Here is an 8,819-nt window from a genome sequence, read left to right on the forward strand (position 1 = left end):
AACTTTTAAAATGTAACAGTTGATAATCATACTTGTTCCAAGCTAGAGATTAAGTATGTGCTACTCATCCAAACTCAGTACAGAGAATAAAAGACACAGATTGGGATCTCCAGAGAAAGGTATCTCAAAATGGGATGAATGACCTTCTGGAAGTGCTCTTTTATCTCTTCATCGACAGTAGTATGATTCTAAATGATAATTCAGACAGAAAACTTTTAGACAGTTAAGGTTAAGTAAGATTAATCTCTCACCTCATGCCTAAAAAAAATTCTATACACACTAAATTTTATCTCTAGTCTCATCAAATCTAATTTCATTTTATCTAATTTAATCTTTTTGTGTCCACATTGTTGCAGATCTAGTAATCAGGCTCATAGATAAATTCTTATCTATTTAGAAAGATGCTGGTGTCAAGCACATACACACAAACACAGTCACAAAACGAATAGTATTCATCTTTATATCCAATATGTCCATAAGTTAATTTATGAACAGGGAGAAAATACTCATGAAAGTATATTCACACTATAATATACATAATCCTCATTAAGCAAAATGGTTTTAAAGCTCCTGCCTCTCCATTCTCTAGTAATTCCCATGTTTTCAATTCTTTCCCATTTCCCAGTGCCTGAGGGCAAGAAGATGAGTTCTGTCACAGGAATATAAAATAAGATGCAAAATGTTCTTTGTCACTAATCAGAATTACACTTTCCAGCAGGCTGAGGAGAAACTCACCCAGGTATAAACCTGGCTATAGACACTGTGTCCATTCTGGTCATCTCTAGAGTACCTGAGCACTGACAGGAATCATTCCAGAAGTAAGTGTAGAAAGATTATGCCTTTGATATCAACTAGAAGTTACCATAATAATAAAAAGAGGCCAAGAAGATAAACAAAGATCTATCCAGAACTGTCTTTTATTCAGGAAGCCAAGCTTGTGTTAATACATGTATCTGACACAACTGAGGTTAATCAAGGTCTGGTCTAGTGATCAGCAGTGTTGCAGGGATGTCAGCCTGGACCTCCTAGACCCCAAGCTAGAACTGCTCTTTGTTGCTTTGTCCCTCCTCAGACTCCCTAAGGAGATTTTTTTTTTTAAATGGAAACAAATATTTTGCTAATTTAACAATAAACTTGGCTTTCTGAATTCTACCTGTTTACATGCAACTGCAGAACAAATTCTTATTATCTCATCTAAATGGGCAACACGTCTTGGGAGAATCAATTCTAATGTAATACAAGCCATTATCTCTCTGACTTTTCCTGGGAGGTTTTCACCGCCACAGGAGCAACACAGAAACATTTGTGTGGAAGCTATTTTACTTTCTTGTTAAATTTGCAATTATTCTCTAAAATCATTCACTTCTGTACTTAACAGGAATACAGGAAAACACACATTTTGTGCAACAGAAATATATAGGTACACGAGAGGATAACCTGCAGCCTGTTTCAGCTCCCTGACCTGCACTCAGAGTGTGTCACTGCTTCTGTCCAAGTCATGTGAATCTGTTATTTCTGCTTCAAATCCAGTGAGTCTGATAGGGCTGGTACCTGCCAGGTGCAGGAGTCAGGACAGGGACACTTCAGCCTGCGTGTAACAAATCTGCATCAGGGTCCTGAGTCTCAGACTACTTCAGCCTGCCTCAGCTGAAGGCAATTACAGCAGTTCCGCTCCTTTGCAGAAAGTTCACCCTTGGAGATGTAACTGGGACTCATCTGATCCTGGTAAAGTGGCAGAAAGGTTTCTGACTCTCTTTCATGCATACAATTGATTATTTTTCATTTCAGATCACAGCTCCATCTCCCATCTCTTACTTTCTCCCATTTCCTCACCTACAATGAACACGAAAACTTTCTTCGCTTTCAAACTTGGAATCAGGATCTGGGGAAATTCTCCTCTTGCTCAAATGGGAGTAAATACAGTCCTTACTTCCCCCTGATGACACAAAGAATAAAGACAAAACCTTGTTGAAAATAGCAATGATAGCAAAGAACAATTAAAATGGTCAGAATAAGATTTACGTTTGTCCATAGCACTAAAACCAATGCAACACTGAAAGCAAGTAATTCCAGATATTTGTCCCACGATAGAGATACTGCTCAGACCTGAGGTGTGTTTCAGAAGTGAAGTTTATTTTCTACCTGAGGACAATGTCATATTTCTAGTAAATGCAAAGCTGACAGTGCTTACAGCAGCACAGAACCAAGGAGCTGCTCATTTGTTTGAGTGCCCAAGACTATACATTAGGAGTTTTGGAGTCATGCCAAACTACCCAGCAATAATTGTAGCAGTCATCTGTGAATAGTGATATTTGGCAGCATATTAGTAGTTCATTTAATTTATTGTCTTCCCACCTTATTAGCAGTACATCACAAGGCTGGAAAACTTTCTAAGCTCATATTTCAAAAGCAGAATCCTTAAAGCTGCACCTTAAAACTGGAAATTTGGCTTATGCAATTTTGTTCAGCCATGTCAACATAAACTCCAGACAATATTGTGTTGCAGAGCTCTCATTCATGAGATGACAGCTCTGTCTCCTCAGTGGCTAAGCTGGTAGTTAAAGTGATTCACTGCAATCAGCCTCAAAGGTTTCCAAGACAGACCCCAAGGTAACTTAGAAAGTTGTAGGGAAGTTTGACAGGATGCTTTATTTTGTTTTTGTTTGGAAATAATGCTCAGAAATCACAGTGAACAGTGATGGAAAGGAAGGAACATCGCCCTTTGTTTCAAACAGGTTGCTTTGTTGGCTTGTGTACACAACCACAAAGCAGCAAATAACAGGGACATCAGTCACACACAAAAGCTCACATGGGCTCATACACACTCAGCAGGAAGGAGAACACTTGCTGTATACAATGCCACTCATTGTATTCTTTCCCTTATTCTTCAAGCATTTGAAGTATTAGAACTGGAAAGTTATTGCTCTCAGCCTTATTCTTTGACTGGTCTAAATTTTTGTATTTATATACATATCACTGAGGAAGTAAATCTGGGATTCCTAGTTTTACCTGAGACATTTCCCTCCCATGGTCTGTATTCCAAGATTCAGCTCAATCACAAATAGATTTGTCTTGCAAATTGCATTATTAATATTGAGTCAGCCCATCGATTATCCTTTAAATGTGGGACGGCACACAGCCAAGATATAAGTTGGAGGTAATTTAGGGAAGAGCACACATTGTTCTCTACGAGGCATAAATATCACCAGCTGCTTTTCTTTATGTGATACAGTCTTCCATCCCAAGTGCAATCTGCAAACATTTCTCTGCATCTTGCAGAATGTTCTTTCATGTTGACTTATTACAAGAATAGTAGATCAACTGGGCCAGCATTTTTGAACAAACAGGTCAGGTTATTTCCAACCAGAGACATGGGAGGAATGCATGATTTTGAATACATCATATTTCTTAAATCAGAAAAACATTCTGTGTATTCTCAAATAGGAAACTGTTTTCAGGATGTTTTATTGACTGTGGTCTTTATTGGCTTAAGCCTTAAAAGATTCAGATAGGCAAGTGGTAAAACTGGCCACATACCTTTCACTGGGGGTAAGAATACAATACTTAGCTAGGGTTTGCTGAATAAATTATTCAGACATTTGTTTATTCATTATATGAAAGCAGATTTTCATTGCTTTATGGGGTTAATTTTTTTCTTCAGAAGTTTTAACAAATTTTTGCTGAAATTTCCAATCTTCAAACACATTGATATGTTTCTTAAAGGATCATTTAGAGGAATAAAGGAAGCAAAATAAAGGAAGTCAAAGGGTTCACCATGATCTTATGAAACTCAGACACACATACCCATAACCCAAACAAAACCTGACAGACCACCCAAACCCAACAAAAACCTCATTATACGTCAAATATAATGAGGTAGACACAACAATCAGTGTTTTCAAGCCTTATGATGTATGTAAAATTGTTTAAATGAGTACTTCAAATCACCTGCTAGTATGAAAAATTGAACAGCAAGCTGCTAAAAATTACAAATTCAGTGGCTGATCTTTGAAATAGAGCAAATAATTAATGATGAAATGAATGAGTAGACCAGAGGATGCTTCATCATTTGTAAGACTGAATCCAAAGGTAATGTTGAAAAATCTGCAAAATATAAGTTAAAAATGTCGAGACGCATTATATCATTAAGGTTGAGGTAAGAACTATAGCCTTTAAATTCTAAAACTGAAACAAGGATCTAAATCAAATTTACATTATATTCGTGAGATGGTTGTGCATATGGACTGTTGTTTGCAAACATAAGTTGTTAAGATCCCATAAGACTGATCCAGAAACCTCCCATCTCATCAGTCACCCAAGTGACACAAGACACCCACCAGAAACAAGGTAACGGGCTGAACTCTTAGGTGGCTTCACAGCAACTCATTTGACTCATTTCTACAGGACTTTTCCAGTGTGGCAACTTTTGTCCCTCCCACAGAATTCCCTGTACCAGTTGTTTAATTCAGTGCTGATTAACATCCTTGGTGAGTAACTGGTTGGTCCAAGCTCTGCTGGGAGGCTCCTGCTGCAGAATCCACATAACTAAGCACAGATCACATCCTTGAGAATGATCAAGAGGAGTTGTTCTTGCAGAAGAATAGGCAAGTAATTCAAGTTGTTGATCTAAGTTTTGTACAAGGCTTAAGATATTCAATATTGGTGCATTAGGTATGTGTTGGGTTGGGCACATCAGATCCCAAGTGAGATGGAGAGAGAATTCAGCAGAAATTCTGCTGTTTCACATCACATAATCCTTTATTCACCCATCTCTGCTCTTTTTAGACACCTGTCTGTCCTCTTTCTCCCCATCATGTTGTCAGTGAGAATACTTGAACAGAAATTGTTTTACACAAACAAAACTTTTGGTGGCTTAGACAAGCACAAGGTCAGCAAAAGATTATTTCCTGAATGATGGCCAAGGATTTTTGTTTGGGCAGCAAACTTTTTTCCCCAAAACAGTTAAAAATACATTTGAGATTCTGTTCACACAGATTGTTAAAAGTCTTCTTTCCTGAGGAATGCATGTCCAAGCATTTAGCCAGTTTTGTGCAGCTAAGGACGGCACATGTCCTTCCCTGTCAGCCTTACACCACAGCACAGGCAGGAACAGGAATGACACAGGCATGACACAGATGGAACAGGGATTGTAATGGTTATTTTGTTTCTGAAAATGCTGCTATTCATGATCACAAAGAAAACAAATTACACTTGAAGGTGCAGGTACTTTGAAATAATAGCTATTGTGCTTTTTCCCTACAGAGATTTCTCTGCAGCTTTTCAAGCAGGCAAACAAGGGGGAAAAAATAAGAAAACATGCTGTAAATGGTTCATAGAAAATGAAGCAACACTTACCAATGCTAATGATTACTATGAATATCCAACCATAAACATGTCTCATGAGTGAGAAAGCAGATAAATTGGCTGCATGCTACTGATGGCATCCAGCATAAGCCTTCTAGAATTCATCTAGTCCCATCTAATTAAATACTCCTACACATGAGGATTTATTTGCAAGTTGCTATCTCCCTTTGCTAATGCAGGAAAGCATGAAAAGGTACAGCTGCAATTAGTACTTACGTTTGGAAGGAAAACTGCTCATAAAGAAATAACGGGTGCTTTTATAGGCACTCATCTCCTGCTTGCGTATGAGGTTGAAGTTTGAGTCTGAGTTTCAGCAGATGTCAGATCAGTTCTTTGTCCAATAATCTAAATAAAGAACAAGCTCCATTCTGAGCTCTAGTGAAACAGCAAAACTGGTAACCTGAGGGGTGTTCTCTCTCCCCGAACCAGGTGACATCTGGAGTGGATGTAGATTGCTATTGGGATTAGGGTGATTAAGAAGGAGGTTTTGTCTGTGTTTGTAATTGTATTGGGGGTGTTCTTGAGGTTCTTGGACAGAGGTGGAAATAGGATGGGGGTGGAGAGGGTTACTAGGGTTAAGAGTATGAATGTGTTTAGGACTAGTGTTTAGGTCCATCACTTTCACTTGGACTTGCGCCAAGATGAGTGGCTCCTAAAACCATTGGATTACTATTGTCCTTTGAAAGTAAGGAGACTGAGGTTTTATACTCAGATACAAGAGTTAGCAGTTCTCATTGGGTTTACCTCTCCTCAGCAGGTAAGAAGGGTTTAACATCTATTTTTAGAGTCATGGTCTAATGTTTTGGTTGAAACTATACTTGCATATGGGGATATCGGAGATTAGTTCAGGTTTGAGGTTTAGAAGCATTATGGGGATTATATGTAGGGCTATGAGAAGATGTTCTCGTGTGGAGGAGTTTTGGACTGATGTAATGTGGGATGGGAGAATGCCTCATTGTGTCATTATGAGCATGTATAGGATGTATGAAGCGGTAAGTAGGACTGCGGCTCCTGTTAGGATAATTGTGAAGGCGGATCAGCTGAAAAGTGCGATTACAATAGTTCTGCTATGAGGTTTGTTGTTGGAAGGAGGGCTATGTTTGTTAGGTGAGCTAGGAGTCATCAGGTGGCTATGAGTGGTAGAAGGGGTTGAAGGCCTCGTGTAAGTAGGAGGATTTGGCTGTGGGTTCGTTCATAGTTGGTGTTGGCTAAGCAGAATAGTTTTGAGGAGGTTAAGCCATGTGAGATTACTAGAATTATTGCCCCTGAGAATGCTCATTGGTTTTGGATAATAGTTGCAGCTACGACTAGTCCTATGTGGCTGATGGATGAGTAGGCAATTAGTGATTTTACATCAATTTGGCATAGGCAGATAGCGCTGGTCATTAGTGCTCCTCATAAAACTAGGGTAATGAAGAGGTAGTGTATGTTGTTTGATGTTGGGTTTAGGACTGTTGGATTTAGGATGTAGGACTGTGATTCGTATAATACCATAACCTCCCAGTTTTAGAAGCAGGGCTGCTGGCAGCATGGAGCTGGCAATGGGGGCTTCTACGTGGGCTTTAGGCAGTCATAGGTGTAGGCTGTATAGGGGAGCTTTGGCTATGAAGGCTAGGAGGAGGGCTAGGAGGTTCATGCCACCCTATAAACTTTGCCCAGCAGAATAGTGTGTCTTGGCCCAGGCCATAACCATGCCAGAGATCAGGCTAGCAAGTAGCATGGGTGATCACAGACAATATTTTAGCCCATGCTCTAGTGCTACTAACTTACAAAGAGAGTGTAAACTCCAAGTGATCCACAGCACATTATTTAATCTCTAACTTTTACATAACACTAACATAAAAAGTCCTTTCCTTTCTTCTTTGCCCGTGACACTAAGCATCTCCTCCTATTTTGAGAGATTAATGAAGCTTTTCTCAGGGTAGAACTCTTAGGCACTAGGAATAACAAAAAAAAAAAAAAACCAACAAAAAAACAAACCAACAAAACACATCTGTCTCAAGACCATCACTTGGGGAAAATATCATCATGTATCATGAGGTTTTTTGTGGAAAGTTCAACACTGTCTTAATGCTTAAGATTAAAATTGTCATATCTTTTATCTCTTTGTACACATTTCCAGTTCCTGAAGCCCATTTCTGCTTGTTAAGAGCTGAATAACTGACAGTCAGATAAAGTACCTAGTATATTTATTTTTACACACACCAATCATTTCTCAAAGAGAGTCAAAAGAGGGACCTTCCTTCTGACAAGAACGTTGTGCGCCCTTTGTTTTCTTTATTTTTGCAGGTTTGTTCTTTTTTTAGAGATTACCATAATGACAGCAAAGCAGCAATAAGGAAGTCTACCTGTATTCTCTGATTTCCCAGAGGAATCTGTGCATGACAACTGGAAAACAAACAAAACTCTTGACAGAGAAACAACACAACACTTGTGAGCTAATGAGCAGCACGGAGAGGGGCCAGGCACGCAGACGTGTGCTGCAGCCTAAAAACTACATATAAAACAGGAGGGTAGGACAGGGAGGAACTGGTCCTGTGTTATATCACACTGATGTGCCACAGAGCCCCTTTCAGAAACAGATGCTGCAACCTTCCAGGAGCATGTACTTGTGCTTAAGGGAGAGCTGTGAGGCAGCAGGAGTCCTGGATTTCTGTTCACACCTTATCACACAACCCTTTTTTTGCCAAAACCTGTGTCTCAGCCTGAAGTCTGCCCTACAGGTAGATCTAGTTTGTGTGCAGATTCACTTTGAATGGCCATGCAGTTGTCCTGGCATTCAAATACCTGATATCCCTTGCTGTCAATCACAGAATGGTTTTGCTTCCAAAAAGGCATCTTCATATTGACTTTTGTTGGCACAGCTTCAGCAGGAAGAGTGGCAATAGGGCTGACACCTGACTGGCAAATGTGAGCTGGCAGAGTCTCCTTAGGTAAAGGCAAGCCAAGTCCTTCTGTGGCTGGCAGAGTTTCTTTAGTCAGTGCTGTTTACCTGCATTCATATCAGGAATACTTTGCCAGTGCAGTACATGAATATTCTGCTTTCAGGGAGGTAATAATACAGACAAACTCTGCAGCTATACAAGGGATATTATATTTGAGTCATGGAAGGGGCCATTTTTGACTACAAGGAGGGAAGAAAAAGAATAAAGAAAGAGGCTTTGCTTGGCAGTGCTTGTCACAGCAGGGTTGTGGGTCAAGACTATCTGTGTAAAACCAGTTTCTCCTCTGAGCAAAGGCAGAAGCTGAGAACACTGGGGATGAAACACTGATGTTATTGCTCCAGTAAGACCCTAAGTAGCTGGCAAACCATTTTGCTCTGATTTTCATGCAAGGAGTAGCTGGACGGTGAGCCTATAAGCCATAATAGCCAAGAAATTCAACCCTCAGAGACAGTGTAAAGTCAATGGGCCAATTAGCACCCATGTGAGCTGTTTCAAAGAGCAAAGACAATT

The sequence above is a fragment of the Zonotrichia leucophrys genome, chromosome 2 (assembly GCF_028769735.1).
Source record: "Zonotrichia leucophrys gambelii isolate GWCS_2022_RI chromosome 2, RI_Zleu_2.0, whole genome shotgun sequence".
Lineage (NCBI taxonomy): Eukaryota > Metazoa > Chordata > Aves > Passeriformes > Passerellidae > Zonotrichia > Zonotrichia leucophrys.